We start from the raw sequence: 20,855 nt of genomic DNA on the forward strand, positions 1-20,855 counted from the left end.
TGCTTTGTTTAAATTTGACCGATTATAAAATGCTCTGCTCCAATGTGTAAAAATATGTTCAACAACAGCTCTCAAGCCGATAAGGCACTTTATGACTGGTGTCACTATAACAGGTAAAACGAGTTACAGAGTAAAAAAAAAAAAAAAATACAGTAAATGCCAATAGAACTGTTAACTTTTAAACCATTTCTGTTCAGATGTTCAAACACACATACCCGTAATCCTTCTGCTTCTGCTACTATCAGATGAGATAACAAACTATATCATAGTAAACTTACACAATGCTAAATTCATACGAGGTGTTACTGATCAGTATGCTGTCAAATTTGGTGCGTAGTTCAGGATAGGAGGCATATGTCCATGGCAGTTCCAGAACTGGGCCACAGGTGTGTGCTACAGGCCGGCGTGCAAGTCCATCTGCAGATGTAAACATGATGTCAATCTTGTCAACGCAGACAACATCAGACCCTGTCATGAACCTTAGCATCCTTCTCAGACCAACATCATCCAATCCCCTGATGTACTGTTACAGTAAACGAAAACTCTGGTTTTCTGCTTGAGTGGAAGGAGAAGCTTCTAGTAATTTCAAAAGCTTTTTAGTTGTTGGCTTTTTGTCTTCGTACATAAGCAGAACATGTTGTGTGTTCACGAAAACTTCTTTCAGGGAGGCACCAGCAATTAAGGACATCTTCTCGCATGCGTGTCTTGGCTTTTGGATCAGCTGTTTGTGTGCCACCTTTAGAAAGATGCCTTTCAAATTGTTTTGTGTTGGAAGGGCTGTCACATCCAAGCGGTCCAGCAGATCAATTAGCTCATCCCTGTCGTCCTCTGAAAGATCTTCTTTTAAGGCAGTAGTGATTAACTTCCTATCTGATTGACTAACAAACAGAAGAAGACTTTCAAAAAGCACATCATCTGAGACCTCATTCTCACCAAAAATGAGTGAAACTGCGAAAGAAGGGGATAAGCGACAGGGAAAATAGCCATGGTCTTGAAATCCTTTGAGTAGGATTCGGCCAATGGATTTCCATTCTTCCTCTTGCCATTTAGGACACAGAGATGGAACTCTCATGTCCTCCCCTTCAGTTGTGTGGTCCAGAAGTTGTGTCCAAAATGCAGCATACACGTCCCTTGAGACACCACTGTGGTCGGCTCCTCTTTCATCAATGTAAGTGTATCGAAGGGAGTGCTTGAGAAGTGCTGAATCCTTGAATTGGGCTATCATCTCTTCCAGAAGATTGACCCTGTGTAGTTTAACCGTTATATTCATAACAGATGAATCTGTAGAGGTACCTGCTACATCATCTATAGCTGTTGACTCGGGAGCAATGTTTGCTGCACTTGTGGAGCGAGACATGCTGGATGAGTTGTCACTTGCTGTGTCTGGAATGATGGGTGCTGAGCTTGCACTGGGGAATAGGACTGATATGATGGCAGTGTCCTCATTGACCTGCAGGTCAGGTTGATATAACAAAGTGTCATCCAGTTGGCCAGCCATGGGTTCTCCGAGAAAAGGGCCAATCATCACCTCAGATGTATCTAGAAATGCTTCTGTATCGACAGTTTGAAGAGGCTGCTCGTCCTCTTCATGCATGCTATTCTGTATTTGTTGATTCATCTTTGATTCTCCCCTGACACATTCTTCAGCATCCTCATCTTTTGGAACCTTTGTGCACAGGTAGAATCTCAACACTCCCATTCTTAGTACGCTGTAGAGTTCCCCAACTGTAATAGCATCATCAAAAATAGCTTCTTCCTGGTAATCTACTATGTCATGGCTAAATGTTTCAAACTTTCCTAGCTTATTTTTCCATTTGGGAAGAAAATATCTTTGGCATACTGCAGTATGTCCACCTTCTTTGATTCTTTGGGTACATCAAGGGTTCCCCCCTCCTTTGCGTTTTCTGACTTGTTTGCCTTCGTGAATCCATCCCAACTCCACTTGTCTTTTTTTCTGCAAATTTGTTGCGCTTTGCATAATGTCTTTTCGGTCTTTCGGTAGATGGCTCCTGGTTATTGTTCTCATCATCACTCACTGCAATGCCCATTTTTTTCTTCAGTTTTTCCAGCATTGAATGCTTTGCAGATTCTTTTTTTTTTTTGGCAGTGGCACTGTGTTGCAAACAGAAGCGTCTTGCCGCGATCCTGTCTCCATAAGTTGGGATGTAGTCAGCCAGAGTGTTGTCGTCCATATAATCAAGGACTGTGGCATCAATCTGTCAAGACATAATAATAATAATAATTACAACTCAAGTACAAGACTACATGTACACACACAGGAATCGAAGGGGCGTAGTATGATACCATCTTTATGAACTAAGTGCTTATAATAAGTAAACAATGCACACAGTAATTAAATTAACTTATTTGTTTGGTAATTAAATAAATTCTAATTCAATCATTTTATCTGAAATAATGAATGTATTGTTCAGTTGTTGCTCAGTGTGTTTTGAAATTCACCTTTTGCAGGAATTAAGACAAACACAATCAAGTCTCATCAATCAACTTCTCACTATAGCCCATATAGCCTAAAATGAGATGACTAAACTCAGATCACTAATAGCCCAGTCAATCAAGCTAAAAAAAGGTGCAACAAAAACAAATTGCAATAGTAATAGTTCCTTTTATTGATCCCTAAACCCCATTGTATCATATATTCAAAATCTACCTTCACCTTGAAAAAAGTCTGTTCTACTTCATTGATGAAGGTAGATTTTGAATATGTGATGTAGGGGGGTAGATTTTAACAGGGCACGTTTATTTCCATTTTAAAAACATTTTTTGTCCTTAATACAACCAGAACTGCTTCATCGCGAATTACTGTCTGAATAATGAACTACTGTCTGCTGTCTAACTTCACGCCGGTAACAAACGTAGGATCCCCCCACCCAATGTTTACACTAATAATGCTCAAGTTCATGTGTAGAGGCCCTGATAATGTTGTGCCTGAAGAAGATTTGCATAGGGGAGAGATAGCTCCGACCAGCCGCCATGATGAAAATGACTCGTTTACTTCCGGAAATACCCGAATGGTTCCGAAGACACTTGATGCACGGCTATAGCAAAACACGTAGTTTGATACGGGAAAATTACTACACGTTCTCCGGCATAGTTTGCAGGCACTCCCTTCTCACCCCCGGGCACTTACCTTGCTGTAGACTACTGACGATCTTGTCGGAAGCCCTCTGCTGAAAGATTCATATAGAATATAAAAAGCACTAACACTGACTTGACTATATATATTTGGGCAGAAACCCATAGCGATCAAATACAGAATACAGAACATTTACATGTGTGTAATTTACAGTTTATTATATGAGGATGCTTGCTGAAGGACGTTGCATCTTAAGAAATCTGCATGTGAGGACACTGTCAAACCTCTTTACAATGTTACAATTATTATCAGTTATCTTAAGATTTTATGATATCTTGGCATAGAATTTAAATGAGGACTTTAAAAAAACCTGTTTTACAAATTTATAGTAATTTTCTTAGTTTTACAAATTTGTAGTAGCGTAAACCGGGCTTACTTTGGCCCTAGGGGGCAACTTTGGCCACTCCAACAAAGAAACTATTAACCTTGGTCAGGGCACTTTCTTTATAAATGATGCATTGTATCATTTATAAAGAAAGCGCACTGGCCTAGGTCAATAGGTTTTTCTTGGAGTGGCCAAAGTTGCTCCCTAGGGCCAGCCAAGGCACAGTAACCCCGGTTTACGGTAATTTTCTTTGCATAAAGTTGACATTTTGCTAAAAATTATTTTTGTGAAGTTAAACTATACCGAATATGTCATTTGTAATGTGGCACCGTTTCAAACCTTCATGATATTTTGGTGGTACTTAAAATGTAAAGTCAAAATTGTAAAAGATACTTAAAATTGTTAGCCAGATACTTTCTTTTACAGTTGATACGCCTTTTGCAATTTCCTTGAGTTTGGAAATCATGCACTCTCACACCAAATTTTATGTTCAGCTAACAAAGATAGTATCCATAAATTTTACCTTATTCGAGTAGTAAAAAACTCTTTATTACTCACATTTCTAAATTTCACTCCGATTTGGTGTGGCTACGAAACTTTCACTACCCTTCATCAGTTTGTGTCAGGGTAGGCCTTCACAACTCTTCTTCCTATTCTTAATTCACACCAGTCATCAGTAATGATTTGTTTGGCCAGGGCTAATAATGCATCCATCCTCAGCCCTGTTAAACCAGTTTAATAAAAGTATACTGCAAATAGTTATTTTTTAATTTGAATAAATAAACTGTAGAATGTCTTATGTCTGATGCATAACCTATAGTGTAACTGTAATGCGTGATTTTTGAATAATTAAACATTTTTGTCGTAAGACTCTGGAGTAATTTTCCCATATCAAATTGCGTGTTTTACTATAGCTGTGCAGCAAGTGTCTTCGGAACCATTCGGGTATTTCCGGAAGTAAACGAGTCATTTTCATCATGGCGGCTGGTCGGAGCGATCAAGTGTCTTCGGAACCATTCGGCTATTTCCGGAAGTAAACGAGTCATTTTTATCATGGCGGCTGGTCGGAGCTATCTCTCCCCTGTGCAAATCTTTGCCCGAAGTGTTGTGCCATTTTTAGGCTTGAAAGAGAGCGTTTTACCGAAGTTCCCGGGGAAAGTCTCCAAAGTCCAAACAGAAGCAGACTCTCCCCTTTACAGGAGAAGCCAAATAGCTAGCAACTAGTGTTACACCCCATTTTCTGATTAGCATATGCTTGCGGTTTAAGACTGGAGCGCATGCCGTCAACAATATTGGTCTTTATCCATGACAATCGAAAAACACAGACGTGTCAGAGCTTAAGGCCACATACTTGCCAAATTTTAGCAGAGCTGCGCACTGCCACTGTGCCAATCACTCGCTACAGCACCTAGCAGCCATATTCAGCAGTTCTATTGCAAACTACAAATTGAGGACGTAAACAGTAAAATACACTTACATGATCTTGCTCCATTCGAAGGAGACAGTCCTCTGGAACACCCCGACCTCGAAGAAATCTCGAGAGTGGAGAATCCACATTTTCAGCCATCCTCAAGCAAACGCTATAGATGACGTGACGTGAAAGGGAAGTGCGCAAGTAGACTGGCTTGGCTGTGTATCAAAGTAAAACCATATTGATGTTTTCACGTTATAACGTTAAAATATGAAATAACGTGCTAAATGTTTATCACAAAATAACATGATAATTTCATAATTCGAAATAACGTGATAATTTCATATTATGAAATGTGATAAATTCATATCTCGGAATAACGTGATCATTTCTTATCACGAAATAACATGATAATTTCACGATAAAGTGAAAATACCATATCATGAAATAACATGATAGTTGTGCATCACAAAATAACGTGATATCACGTTATAACGTAATAAATATCACGTTATAACATGAAACCTTTCACGTTATTACGTGTTACTGAGTCAAATTATATTTATATGGCTGGCAGCTCCACGTCGCCGTAGATATGGACCAGGCAGTTACTTCATGATTATTTACTAGGGACACCATTCAGCTGCCATTCACCAACCAGATCCATGATTAATTTTATTTTATTCTTCACAAATAATTTATTTCACACACTCAGAAATACGAACATGGTGCACAAGATTTATAGAGGCCCGCAAAGTGAAACAGTGATCAACTGATTTTATATGATGGCTGAGTGGACCCTTGTCATTTGATTGGTGCTTTGTATGTCACATCAAATCAAATCAAATCAATTTTATTTATATAGCGCCAAATCACAACAAACAGTTGCCCCAAGGCTCTTTATATTGTAAGGCAAAAGCCATACAATAATTACAGAAAAACCCCAACGGTCAAAACGACCCCCTGTGAGCAAGCACTTGGCGACAGTGGGAAGGAAAAACTCCCTTTTAACAGGAAGAAACCTCCAGCAGAACCAGGCTCAGGGAGGGGCAGTCTTCTGCTGGGACTGATTGGGGCTGAGGGGAGAGAATCAGGAAAAAGACATGCTGTTGAAGAGAGCAGAGATCAATCACTAATGATTAAATGCAGAGTGGTGCATACAGAGCAAAAAGAGAAAGAAACACTAAGTGCATCATGGGAACCCCCCAGCAGTCTAAGTCTATAGCAGCATAACTAAGGGATGGTTCCGGGTCACCTGATCCAGCCCTAACTATAAGCTTTAGCAAAAAGGAAAGTTTTAAGCCTAATCTTAAAAGTAGAGAGGGTATCTGTCTCCCTGATCCGAATTGGGAGCTGGTTCCACAGGAGAGGAGCCTGAAAGCTGAAGGCTCTGCCTCCCATTCTACTCTTACAAACTCTAGGAACTACAAGTAAGCCTGCAGTCTGAGAGCGAAGCGCTCTATTGGGGTGATATGGTACTATGAGGTCCCTAAGATAAGATGGGACCTGATTATTCAAAACCTTATAAGTAAGAAGAAGAATTTTAAATTCTATTCTAGAATTAACAGGAAGCCAATGAAGAGAGGCCAATATGGGTGAAATATGCTCTCTCCTTCTAGTCCCCGTCAGTACTCTAGCTGCAGCATTTTGAATTAACTGAAGGCTTTTCAGGGAACTTTTAGGACAACCTGATAATAATGAATTACAATAGTCCAGCCTAGAGGAAATAAATGCATGAATTAGTTTTTCAGCATCACTCTGAGACAAGACCTTTCTAATTTTAGAGATATTGCGCAAATGCAAAAAAGCAGTCCTACATATTTGCTTAATATGCGCATTGAAGGACATATCCTGATCAAAAATGACTCCAAGATTTCTCACAGTATTACTAGAGGTCAGGGTAATGCCATCCAGAGTAAGGATCTGGTTAGACACCATGTTTCTAAGATTTGTGGGGCCAAGTACAATAACTTCAGTTTTATCTGAATTTAAAAGCAGGAAATTAGAGGTCATCCATGTCTTTGTAAGACATTCCTGCAGTTTAACTAATTGGTGTGTGTGTGTCCTCTGGCTTCATGGATAAATAAAGCTGGGTATCATCTGCGTAACAATGAAAATTTAAGCAATGCTTTCTAATAATACTGCCTAAGGGAAGCATGTATAAAGTGAATAAAATTGGTCCTAGCACAGAACCTTGTGGAACTCCATAATTAACCTTAGTCTGTGAAGAAGACTCCCCATTTACATGAACAAATTGTAATCTATTAGATAAATATGATTCAAACCAGCGCAGTGCCTTTAATACCTATGGCATGCTCTAATCTCTGTAATAAAATTTTATGGTCAACAGTATCAAAAGCAGCACTGAGGTCTAACAGGACAAGCACAGAGATGAGTCCACTGTCTGAGGCCATAAGAAGATCATTTGTAACCTTCACTAATGCTGTTTCTGTACTATGATGAATTCTAAAACCTGACTGAAACTCTTCAAATAGACCATTCCTCTGCAGATGATCAATTAGCTGTTTTACAACTACCCTTTCAAGAATTTTTGAGAGAAAAGGAAGGTTGGAGATTGGCCTATAATTAGCTAAGATAGCTGGGTCAAGTGATGGCTTTTTAAGTAATGGTTTAATTACTGCCACCTTAAAAGCCTGTGGTACATAGCCAACTAATAAAGATAGATTGATCATATTTAAGATTGAAGCATTAATTAATGGTAGGGCTTCCTTGAGCAGCCTGGTAGGAATGGGGTCTAATAGACATGTTGATGGTTTGGAGGAAGTAACTAATGAAAATAACAGACAGAACAATCGGAGAGAAAGAGTCTAACCAAATACCAGCATTACTGAAAGCAGCCAAAGATAACGATATGTCTTTGGGATGGTTATGAGTAATTTTTTCTGTAATAGTTAAAATTTTATTAGCAAAGAAAGTCATGAAGTCATTACTAGTTAAAGTTAAAGGAATAGTCGGCTCAATAGAGCTCTGACTCTTTGTCAGCCTGGCTACAGTGCTGAAAAGAAACCTGGGGTTGTTCTTATTTTCTTCAATTAGTGATGAGTAGTAAGATGTCCTAGCTTTACGGAGGGCTTTTTTATAGAGCAACAGACTCTTTTTCCAGGCTAAGTGAAGATCTTCTAAATTAGTGAGACGCCATTTCCTCTCCAACTTACGGGTTATCTGCTTTAAGCTGCGAGTTTGTGAGTTATACCATGGAGTCAGGCACTTCTGATTTAAGGTTCTCTTTTTCAGAGGAGCTACAGCATCCAAAGTTATGCTCAATGAGGATGTAAAACTATTGACGAGATAATCTATCTCACTCAGAGTTTAGGTAGCTACTCTGCACTGTGTTGGTATATGGCATTGGAGAACATAACAAAGAAGGAATCATATCCTTAAACCTAGTTACAGCGCTTTCCGAAAAACTTCTACTGTAATGAAACTTATTCCCCACTGCTGGGTAGTCCATTAAAGTAAATGTAAATGTTATTAAGAAATGATCAGACAGAAGGGGGTTTTCCGGGAATACTGTTAAGTCTTCAATTTCCATACCATAAGTCAGAACAAGATCTAAAGTATGGTTAAAGTGGTGGGTGGACTCATTTACATTTTGAGCAAAGCCAATTGAGTCTAATAATACTGTAGATTAAATGCAGTGTTGAGGCTGTCATTCTCAGCATCTATGTGGATGTTAAAATCGCCCACTATAATTATCTTATCTGAGCTAAGCACTAAGTCAGACAAAAGGTCTGAAAATTCACAGAGAAACTCACAGTAATGACCAGGTGGACGATAGATAACAACAAATAAAACTGGTTTTTGGGACTTCCAATTTGGATGGACAAGACTAAGAGTCAAGCTTTCAAATGAATTAAAGCTCTGTGTGGGTTTTTGATTAATTAACAAGCTGGAGTGGAAGATTACTGCTAATCCTCCCCCTCGGCCCGTGCTACAAGCATTCTGACAGTTAGTGTGACTCTGGGGTGTTGACTCATTTAAACTAACATATTCATCCTGCTCTAACCAGGTTTCTGTAAGGCAAAATAAATCAATATGTTGATCAATTATTATATCATTTACTAACAGACTTAGAAGAGAGAGACCTAATGTTTAATAAACCACATTTAACTGTTTTAGTCTGTGGTGCAGTTGAAGGTGCTATATTATTTTTTCTTTTTGAATTTTTATGCTTAAATAGATTTTTACTGGTTATTGGTGGTCTAGGAGCAGGCACCGTCTCTACGGGGATGGGGTATTGGGGGGATGGCAGGGGGAGAGAAGCTGCAGAGAGGTGTGTAAGACTACAACTCTGCTTCCTGGTCCCAACCCTGGATAGACACGGTTTGGAGGGTTTAATAAAATTGGCCAGATTTCTAGAAATGAGAGCTACTCCATCCAAAGTGGGATGGATGCCGTCTCTCCTAACAAGACCAGGTTTTCCCCAGAAGCTTTGCCAATTATCTTTGAAGCCCACCTCATTTTTTGGACACCACTCAGACAGCCAGCAGTTCAGGGAGAACATGCGGCTAAACATGTCACTCCCGGTCTGATTGGGGAAGGGCCCAGAGAAAACTACAGAGTCCGACATTGTTTTTGCAAAGTTACACACCGATTCAATGTTAATTTTAGTGACCTCCGATTGGCGTAACCGGGTGTCATTACTGCCGACATGAATTACAATCTTACCAAATTTACACTTAGCCTTAGCCAGCAGTTTCAAATTTCCTTCAATGTCGCCTGCTCTGGCCCCCGGAAGACAATTGACTATGGTAGCTGGTGTCGCTAACTTGACATTTCTCAAAACAGAGTCGCCAATAACCAGAGTTTGTTCCTCGGCGGGTGTGTCGCCGAGTGGGGAAAAACGGTTAGAGATGTGAACGGGTTGGTGGTGTACAGGGGGCCTCTGTTTAGGACTACGCTTCCTCCTCAGAGTCACCCAGCCGGCCTGCTTTCCCGGCTGCTCGGGATCTGCTGGGGGACAGCTAACGGCGGCTAAGCTACCTTGGTCCGCACCAACTACAGGGGCCTGGCTAGCTGTAGGATTTTCCAAGGTGGGGAGCCGAATCTCCATTTCGCCCAGCATGGCCTCCAAAGCTACGAATAAGCTACACTTATTACAAGTACCATTACTGTAAAGGAGGCCGAGGAATAACTAAACATTTTACACCCAGAGCAGAAAAGTGCGGGAGAGACGGGAGAAGCCGCCATGCTAAACCGGCTAAGAGCTAGTAGCTGTGCTAAGCTAGCGGATTCCTAAAAACACACAAAGTGAATAATGTGTAAATAATTTAGAGGTGATTCAGCAGAGGGAGTGCTTTAGTTAAGGCACGTGAAGATTACACTGTGAAACAAATCATTATCTAGTTCTCTAGATCAATCTAACTACGCAGATTAAACAGCTAACAGATACAGTAAATCACCGCTGTGCTCCGGAACAGGAAGTGATACAATATCGCAGTGAGAGCCAACCACCAGTAGAGGCAAGCAAAAGCAGTGTCTGATCATTCTAACTGATCCATGAATGAATCCATGTCGTGATCACATGACATGGATTCATTCATCCCATTTGTGTTGCATTACATTTAGAGTGCAGCTTGGTTCCATTTAGAGTGCAAATTTGGTTCCATACATTTGGTACCATTGCACTCTGCACACACGCATGCGCACGTGATCACACATGCGTGCACATCCTCATGCATGTGCGCACACACAAACACAAAACAAATCCACTGTGCTGTCTGGAGGTTGTTATCAGGAAGAAAGAAAGAAAAGCTGGACTCATTTCTGATGTGATTTTTTTTTTCACTGCACTGAGGACGTACACAGTCTTTTTTTGCTAGTACACGCACGCACAAGCGCCGACCAGGTTGCGTGTGTGCGCGCACACGTGGGGGACAATGACTCTCCTGAGACATAATTTGATTGAGCTGACTGATGCCGCATACACACATACACACACACACAAAATCCACTCTGCTGTAAGCTGTCTGGATGCATGAAGACCTGTTCACATGAAACGCTGATGTGATTTTTGGCTGGACTGAGGAACTACACAAAGTCTTTTTTTTTTTATGGAAGTCTAAAGTCAGTGCACAGCACCACTGGACTACACGTTACAGTGGAACACCAAAATGTAAGGGCCCTGTCCCACTGGTGAGAGGATTAATTGCGCATGAATTGAATACACAAATTGCGGGCGTTTGTTGTCGTCCGCAACAAAAATGGCCAAAAATGACAAATGTCTCAGTAAGAATTACGGATATATTAATAATATATAGCGAATATATGATGAACAATCACGGTTATATAACGCATGTAGTGAGGAAACTGATCCGACACATGAATGAATGCATGGTGCACGTGTTGCACGTGTACAAAATCTGCATTGCGGTCAAAAAGAAGCGCACTCGCTCCTTTCGGTATCACTATTCACACCAACAGTACAGCCTCTGGAGCATTTGCTGGACTTGGACAAGTTGATCACAGTCAATGTTCATTTTGTCATGCGAGGGTTAACTGTTCATGAGTTTGGGGAGCGGGAGGGGGGAAGCCGCTTGGGGTGTGAAAAGATGTTTTTTTCTTTTTTTCTTTTTGTTTTTGAGAGTGACACAGAAAACAGACCTCAGCGTGAGTTGTCAAAACAGCAACTCTTCCTTTTGTTGGTGTTAAATAAAAGTCCTGGAGGAGACCCGATTGCAGCAGCTACGTCTTTGTGGATTTACACAGCCAGACCGGCACTGACTGGCAGGTATGTCGCTTTCTGCCACATATAGTAGTACTTTGGTTTATGTGACGTGTTTGTTATGCATTCACAGATTGTCCGCAAATCAGCTGCAAAGCAGATGTAATAAAAACACTTTATTCGTGGCCAATCTGTATGCATTTGCAGCAACATATTTTAGTTTGTGATGTGGACATGATAGGCACGCAATATCAGCGGTTAAAGGCAGATATACAGCGCATAGAGTGAGTATGTATTGTGTATGAATTGAGTATATATGGAGTATGTAAGGTGGATATTATCCGCATCCAGATTTTTCAAAAATCTTGGCTGCAGACATGCGTGCCTCTGTGGATGATCACGGGCGTGTTCGGATGACGACCGACTCATACGGGCATGTTACACGGATATTGCAGATGTTTGGCGAATATGGGCCAATTTTGTGCGCAATCCATACGCAAATCCTCCTAAACGCCAGTGGGACAGGGCCCTAAGTCCCTTTTCTGTTGTTTATAAATTAATAAAATATCAAATGATAAGGATCTATTTTAGCCGTTATATAAAACAAATAATTAATGATTTTACATTCTTTCAATGGAATGAATATTTAATAAGGTGAAACATTCGTACCATTGAACTCATAAACATTCTTTATTTGTATACTATGTTTACAAATAGACACTGCCTAAGTGGGCAGTGGGTCAAGTCGGGCAAAACCTGAATTTTCAGTTCGTGTGCAGCATAAGCTTCAGTTTTTCTTCCTTGGATACCAATACCATGTTTTCACAAAAAAAAATCTTTCAATAAATCAACACTCCAATGAGAAAAATAATCAAAGTCTCTGTCATTCTCCTTACCCACACAGTCAGTCATGATGCCTCAAGGCTGCAGTGTACACCTCTTGCTCTTCATAATAATTGATGTTAAAGCCACTGGTCTAAAATCATTGAGGGATGTAGGGTGGCTGGATTTCGGAACAGGAACAACCACGGCATTTTTCCACACACTAGGGACATGTAACAATAAAGACTGATTAAAAATATGATGAAACACTGAACTCAGCTCCTTGGCACAGTGTTTAAGGACACGTCCACATATTTTTTCTGGTCCACAACTCTTATTAGTCTTAACACGCTGAAATTCTCTTTCAACTTCCCTTTGATTGATGTTAAAATGCTCATGCTCTTTCAGTGTGTAGTTCCTGAATTCCCTTATTAAAATAAAATACATTAAAATGATTATAAAAACAGTTAAGACCATTAGGAAATTCTAAATCTGACTTTCGAATTTAGGATGTCAGTGTCTTTATATTTTATTCCTCACAACAGAGGAAAGGTGGCCCAAAAAATGTTGGTATTAGTTAGAAGACTACCCCGTCCAGCTGGTGAGCATGTGTTATGTCTTCTCCAGACTATCAGCTATTTGATAACATGACTCGTGTGTCACATGCACCCGGGGCACAGTGAATTGGGGCACAGTGAATCAGTCTAGAAAGTGATTTACTAAGCCCCAGTATCAAGTGGATGACAAATATTACTTGCTGAAGAAAAGGGGGTGTTCACAATAATAGTAGTGTGGTATTCAGTCAGTGAGTTCGTCAATTTTGTGGAACAAACAGGTGTCAATCAGGTGTCCCCTATTTAAGGATGAAGCCAGCACCTGTTGAACATGCTTTTCTCTTTGAAAGCCTGAGGAAAATGGGACGTTCAAATATTCAAATTATAGGCTGTTCATCTACAATGATCTCCAATGCTTTACAATGGACAAAAAAAACAGAGACAACCATCAAAATGGACAGAAGAATAACCAGAATGGCAAAGGCTCACCCATTGATCAGCTACAGGATGATCAAAGACAGTCTGGAGTTACCTGTAAGTGCTGTGACAGTTAGAAGACGCCTGTGTGAAGCTAATTTATTTGCAAGAATCCCCCGCAAAGTCCCTCTGTTAAATAAAAGACGTGCAGAAGAGGTTACAATTTGTCAAAGAACACATCAACTGGCCTAAAGAGATGTGGAGGAATATTTTGTGGACTGATGAGAGTAAAATTGTTCTTTTTGGTTCCAAGGGCCTCAGACAGTTTGTGAGACAACCCCCAAACTCTGAATTCAAGCCACAGTTCACAGTGAAGACAGTGAAACATGGTGGTGCAAACATCATGATATGGGCATGTTTCTCCTGCTATGGTGTTGGGCCTATATATCGCATACCAGGTATCATGGATCAGTTTGGATATGTCAAAATACTTGAAGAGGTCATGTTGCTTTATGCTGAAGAGGACATGCCCTTGAAATGGGTGTTTCAACAAGACAATGACCCCAAGCACACTAGTAAATGAGCAAAATCTTGGTTCAAAACCAACAAAATTAATGCCTCGCAGATGTGAATAAATCATGAAAAACTGTGGTTATACAACTAAATACTAGTTTAGTGATTCACAGGATTGCTAAAAAAAAAAGCACTTTGAACATAATAGTTTTGAGTTTGTAGTGTCAACAGCAGATGCTACTATTGTTGTGAACACCCCCTTTTCTATATTTTTTCACTAATAGCCCAATTTCATAGCCTTAAGAGTGTGCATATCATGAATGCTTGGTCTTGTTGGATTTGTGAGAATCTACTGAATCTACTGGTACCTTGATTCCCATGTAACAATAACAATGGATTAATCTTCTTAGTCACATAGCACTACTATTATTCTGAACACTACTGTACATTTATTTTTCCATGAATTATTTCTATAATTTGTGTATATAAACTGTTTTCCTGTTTGAACAGAAATGATGACAGTTGTATTTATAATAGATTCTAAAGGACTTATATCACTATATAAGACACTCACACATTACATAGCTGGTTTGCTGGATTATAGTTTGTATATAGTATGTATATGTTTGTATATCAGGATATAATTAATAATTTTGAAGAAATCTTTATAATCGTGTTTTTTCATTATATTCTAAATTTTAAAATCAATTTTAAAGACTTGTAAATTACACTTGGGGAGAAATAAATAACACAGCCTTATAAACAATAACTTGCTATATTAAATCCACAATAGAATGACCTAAACCTATGCATAATGTATTTATGCTGCCACAAAACAACATTTCTGATCCACTGTGCCCGGTTTCCCCTACACAGGGGTCAAAAAATTACAAAAATGTTTCAATTATACTGATAATTATACCACATTATTTGTTTGATCATAAAGATTCCAAACAGGTATAGTTTGCAGGGCCGTATATAGGAATGTGAAAGGGGGGGTTCAAATCCTTGATTGGGGGTCCAGTGGGCTGGAGGGTCCCCGGTGGGGTCAAGGGGCAACGCCCTCATGGGGGGCTCAGGGGGGCAAAGCCCCCCAAAGCAGAAGCTTTTTGAGGATTTCGAGGGGTAAAAAGCTACATAAATTTCATTTGAAACCCAAAGTGTATCATTTTAGGAAATACATTTTTATATACAAATAGTCCTTGCTTGCTTAAAGGTCAAACAAGGTCAACGTCCATTGGATTCTCTGACATATGACATATGCCACCCTGTAACATGATAACTAAGCATGACACATGGTGCAAACTATTCCTTTTTCAAACTCTATTAACTAAACCAATAATTTGCACATTTTACCAAAATTGAATAGACATCTTATAGACATTAGAGTGCACACCCGTATGAAGGGTCAAAGTGATCAAAATTAATTGAAATATTGAATGTAGTAAATATGAACGCAGTAAAACATAGATTGTGGTAAAAATGAAAGCAGTAAAACTTTGAATGTGGTGAAAATGAAAGCAGTAAAACAATTAATGTGGTTAAAAGTGAAAGCAGTAAATATTGAATGTGATTAAAAAATCAAAAGAGTAAAACTGGACTTGATAAAAATGGAAGGTGTGAAGTACTAAACATGAAAATGAGTGACATAAAAAAACAACATCTGATTAATATTGCCCCTTTGAAAATTAGAATCGTTAAATTTGGATGCCATTAAAATCACATTATGGTAAATATTAATCTTATAAATATTATGTCTTAAAAATATAACATTGGCTAATTTAATTCACTGCCTTAATTTTAGTACTGCTACTTTACCCACTTCAATTCTATCATTTGCTGTACTCGATTTAATGTTGAATGTTTTCATTCACTGCCTCAGTTTTAGCAAGTCCACTTTACCGACTTCAGTTTTATCATTCACCGCGTCAACTGTGCAATTTTCTCACTTACGCTGGATCAGAATACGGCAGCAGCCACTGTTGCGACAGCGGAAATTTGTAGTCCAGAGCCACTGCACGTCACTGACCGCGGGGTGGCACCATTGGGAGTCGCGGGCAAAGAGCGCCCAAATCTAAAAGCGCTTTTCTACTTCACAAAAGTAGCACTACTCGGCTCAACTCTACTCGTTTTTTTTGCTTTTCTATTAGGGTTAGTACCTGGTACCGGGTGCTTTTTTTAGTACCTGCTCAGGAGCGGTTCCAAGCGAGCCGAGCCGATACTAAAATGTGATGTCAACAGGCTGCCGGCCACTGATTGGTCAGAGAATGTTGTCACTGGATGAGTCATGAGCGCGTCGTTCGAGACGAGAATCAAACCCGCCATTTTTAAATAGTCATAGCGGTGTTACAGAAACCGGGTTTGTCTTTCGTTTCATGGTGAGGTTTTTTTTTTGTTTTTTTTTACTTGCACTGGTCCGTGGATGAATTGCGGACGTTTGTGTTTGGTGGCGGAGGAGAGAATACAGAGAGGTGGATGAAGCGACCCGAAATGAGAAAATCTCCCAATCTTTGGCAGCACCCGGCTCACCGGACATTACAGCAATGCAGAGAACAGCTGAAAAAGTTTAAAAGTGATTACAGGACCACAACGACTGGAGTAGGTCAGACCGTAAGGGCTGGAAACGGAGCTAGCTGACTACTAACTAGTGACCTAGCTAACTCTGTGCTCAGCTTTAAGGTACTATAAACTTCTGACAGAAAAACACCTCAAGTCAGCATGACAACAAACGTTTACATCTAATTTAGTGCCATTACTTTATTTTTTTTAACATGTCGTGATTTTGTGTTTTTGTTGAAGAATCCAGTTCCATAAGCGAGGAGCGTTCAACCATCAACGTCCAGCACCACACAGCAACACAGAAAAGAAAGCCATAAAAATATTGTAAAAAAAATCCCACCAAGGTCCAGCAAATTTTGCTGGACCTCCAGCAAAATTTTGCTGGACCTTCCCCAAAATTTCAGTTATCTTAGTTGCTTTGCATAAAAGTCAGGTTCTTTCAAATTATGCTCCAAATGGTCTGATTTGTTGGAGCAAAATTTTGAAAAAACATAACTTTTATGCAAAGTGACCAAGATAACTGAAAGTCTGGAGAATGATCATATAGAAACTGAAAGTTTTTTTGTTTGTTTTTTACAATTCTTGTTTCTTTTGGGGGGGCTGGGAGGGTGTCACTGTATGTACGTACATACGTATGTACGTACGTGTGTATATATATATATATATATATATATATATATAATTTTTTAAAACTTGATTTTGTTAATCACTTCCCATTTCTGCCTTCATTATTGTCCAGGCAAGCGTAAAAGGAGCCTGTTCCAGCAGGAGAATCTGTCCATCCAGCGATGTTGAGGTTGAAGCTGAACTGGGTTCAGTGTGATCGACACATCCGACTGATCCTCGAAGAAGCAACGGAGGTGGAAGCTGCGTTTAATTGGGCAATCCTTGACGTGCTGGGCGAGCTTATCCACGTGATGCATGACCGGGGCGTATGTCCTGCGCCCCCACCCCAGGACTATAGACATATGGAATTTTTGTATAGTTTGTGTTGCACAGATTTATGTATGTATTTTTTTTTTGGGGGGGGGGGGGGGGGGGGGGTATTTGCTCTTCTTTTAGTTGCAGTGAACATTTTGACTTATGTGATTGTATCATAATTGGTCATTTCTGGCTGAGTCAACAGTAAAAAACATTTTGTCATTGACGTTTTGGCACAATGATGGTTCATTTCTAAGAATTTAATTTGGGATTTGCTACTCCAGAAGACACTGCACACTACACCTGGCTAAATCTTTACAAAGATGCTGGAATAATCACGTCTAAACTGAGATTTTAGTAAATGGTATTCAACATGAAATGGTTTAGTCACTTCAGTGAAAGCACCATTACATCAAGGAATTCTGGCTATACTAGGTTTAGGGTTTGATGTGATGTTACATTTTACCACAAACTATTGTACTGTGGTGTATAATTCTGCTGGATGACTTATACCAAACCAGAAGTAATTTATTCAGATATTTTGAACCACCAGTTTTACTGTCTGTTTACTTCCATTTACATTTATGACCCCATTAAATGTAAAACTTATTTTACTACTGGATTTTGCTTAAACGGCTTTTCAAACTGTTAGCATTTAATTTAATTCAGTAAACCTGGGTAATTTTTACAAATCAATCAATCAATCAATCAATTTTTTTATATAGCGCCAAATCACAACAAACAGTTGCCCCAAGGCGCTTTATATTGTAAGGCAAGGCCATACAATAATTATGTAAAACCCCAACGGTCAAAACGACCCCCTGTGAGCAAGCACTTGGCTACAGTGGGAAGGAAAAACTCCCTTTTAACAGGAAGAAACCTCCAGCAGAACCAGGCTCAGGGAGGGGCAGTCTTCTGCTGGGACTGGTTGGGGCTGAGGGAGAGAACCAGGAAAAAGACATGCTGTGGAGGGGAGCAGAGATCGATCACTAATGATTAAATGCAGAGTGGTGCATACAGAGCAAAAAGAGAAAGAAACAGTGCATCATGGGAACCCCCCAGCAGTCTACATCTATAGCAGCATAACTAAGGGATGGTTCAGGGTCACCTGATCCAGCCCTAACTATAAGCTTTAGCAAAAAGGAAAGTTTTAAGCCTAATCTTAAAAGTAGAGAGGGTGTCTGTCTCCCTGATCTGAATTGGGAGCTGGTTCCACAGGAGAGGAGCCTGAAAGCTGAAGGCTCTGCCTCCCATTCTACTCTTACAAACCCTAGGAACTACAAGTAAGCCTGCAGTCTGAGAGCGAAGCGCTCTATTGGGGTGATATGGTACTACGAGGTCCCTAAGATAAGATGGGACCTGATTATTGAAAACCTTATAAGTAAGAAGAAGAATTTTAAATTCTATTCTAGAATTAACAGGAAGCCAATGAAGAGAGGCCAATATGGGTGAGATATGCTCTCTCCTTCTAGTCCCCGTCAGTACTCTAGCTGCAGCATTTTGAATTAACTGAAGGCTTTTTAGGGAACTTTTAGGACAACCTGATAATAATGAATTACAATAGTCCAGCCTAGAGGAAATATATGCATGAATTAGTTTTTCAGCATCACTCTGAGACAAGACCTTTCTGATTTTAGAGATATTGCGTAAATGCAAAAAAGCAGTCCTACATATTTGTTTAATATGCGCTTTGAATGACATATCCTGATCAAAAATGACTCCAAGATTTCTCACAGTATTACTAGAGGTCAGGGTAATGCCATCCAGAGTAAGGATCTGGTTAGACACCATGTTTCTAAGATTTGTGGGGCCAAGTACAATAACTTCAGTTTTATCTGAGTTTAAAAGCAGGAAATTAGAGGTCATCCATGTCTTTATGTCTGTAAGACAATCCTGCAGTTTAGCTAATTGGTGTGTGTCCTCTGGCTTCATGGATAGATAAAGCTGGGTATCATCTGCGTAACAATGAAAATTTAAGCAATACCGTCTAATAATACTGCCTAAGGGAAGCATGTATAAAGTGAATAAAATTGGTCCTAGCACAGAACCTTGTGGAACTCCATAATTAACTTTAACTTTAGTCTGTGAAGAAGATTCCCCATTTACATGAACAAATTGTAATCTATTAGACAAATATGATTCAAACCACCGCAGCGCAGTGCCTTTAATACCTATGGCATGCTCTAATCTCTGTAATAAAATTTTATGGTCAACAGTATCAAAAGCAGCACTGAGGTCTAACAGAACAAGCACAGAGATGAGTCCACTGTCCGAGGCCATAAGAAGATCATTTGTAACCTTCACTAATGCTGTTTCTGTACTATGATGAATTCTAAAACCTGACTGAAACTCTTCAAATAGACCATTCCTCTGCAGATGATCAGTTAGCTGTTTTACAACTACCCTTTCAAGAATTTTTGAGAGAAAAGGAAGGTTGGAGATTGGCCTATAATTAGCTAAGATAGCTGGGTCAAGTGATGGCTTTTTAAGTAATGGTTTAATTACTGCCACCTTAAAAGCCTGTGGTACATAGCCAACTAACAAAGATAGATTGATCATATTTAAGATCGAAGCATTAAATAATGGTAGGGCTTCCTTGAGCAGCCTGGTAGGAATGGGGTCTAATAAACATGTTGATGGTTTGGATGAAGTAACTAATGAAAATAACTCAGACAGAACAATCGGAGAGAAAGAGTCTAACCAAATACCGGCATCACTGAAAGCAGCCAAAGATAACGATACGTCTTTGGGATGGTTATGAGTAATTTTTTCTCTAATAGTTAAAATTTTGTTAGCAAAGAAAGTCATGAAGTCATTACTAGTTAAAATTAATGGAATACTCAGCTCAATAGAGCTCTGACTCTTTGTCAGCCTGGCTACAGTGCTGAAAAGAAACCTGGGGTTGTTCTTATTTTCTTCAATTAGTGATGAGTAAAAAGATGTCCTAGCTTTATGGAGGGCTTTTTTATAGAGCAACAGACTCTTTTTCCAGGCTAAGTGAAGATCTTCTAAATTAGTGAGACGCCATTTCCTCTCCAACTTACGGGTTATCTGCTTTAAGCTACGAGTTTGTGAGTTATACCACGGAGTCAGACACTTCTGATTTAAAGCTCTCTTTTTCAGAGGAGCTACAGCATCCAAAGTTGTCTTCAATGAGGATGTAAAACTATTGACGAGATACTCTATCTCCCTTACAGAGTTTAGGTAGCTACTCTGCACTGTGTTGGTATATGGCATTAGAGAACATAAAGAAGGAATCATATCCTTAAACCTAGTTACAGCGCTTTCTGAAAGACTTCTAGTGTAATGAAACTTATTCCCCACTGCTGGGTAGTCCATCAGAGTAAATGTAAATGTTATTAAGAAATGATCAGACAGAAGGGAGTTTTCAGGGAATACTGTTAAGTCTTCTATTTCCATACCATAAGTCAGAACAAGATCTAAGATATGATTAAAGTGGTGGTTGGACTCATTTACTTTTTGAGCAAAACCAA

The sequence above is a fragment of the Thalassophryne amazonica genome, chromosome 6 (assembly GCF_902500255.1).
Source record: "Thalassophryne amazonica chromosome 6, fThaAma1.1, whole genome shotgun sequence".
In the NCBI taxonomy this organism is placed as follows: Eukaryota; Metazoa; Chordata; class Actinopteri; order Batrachoidiformes; family Batrachoididae; genus Thalassophryne; species Thalassophryne amazonica.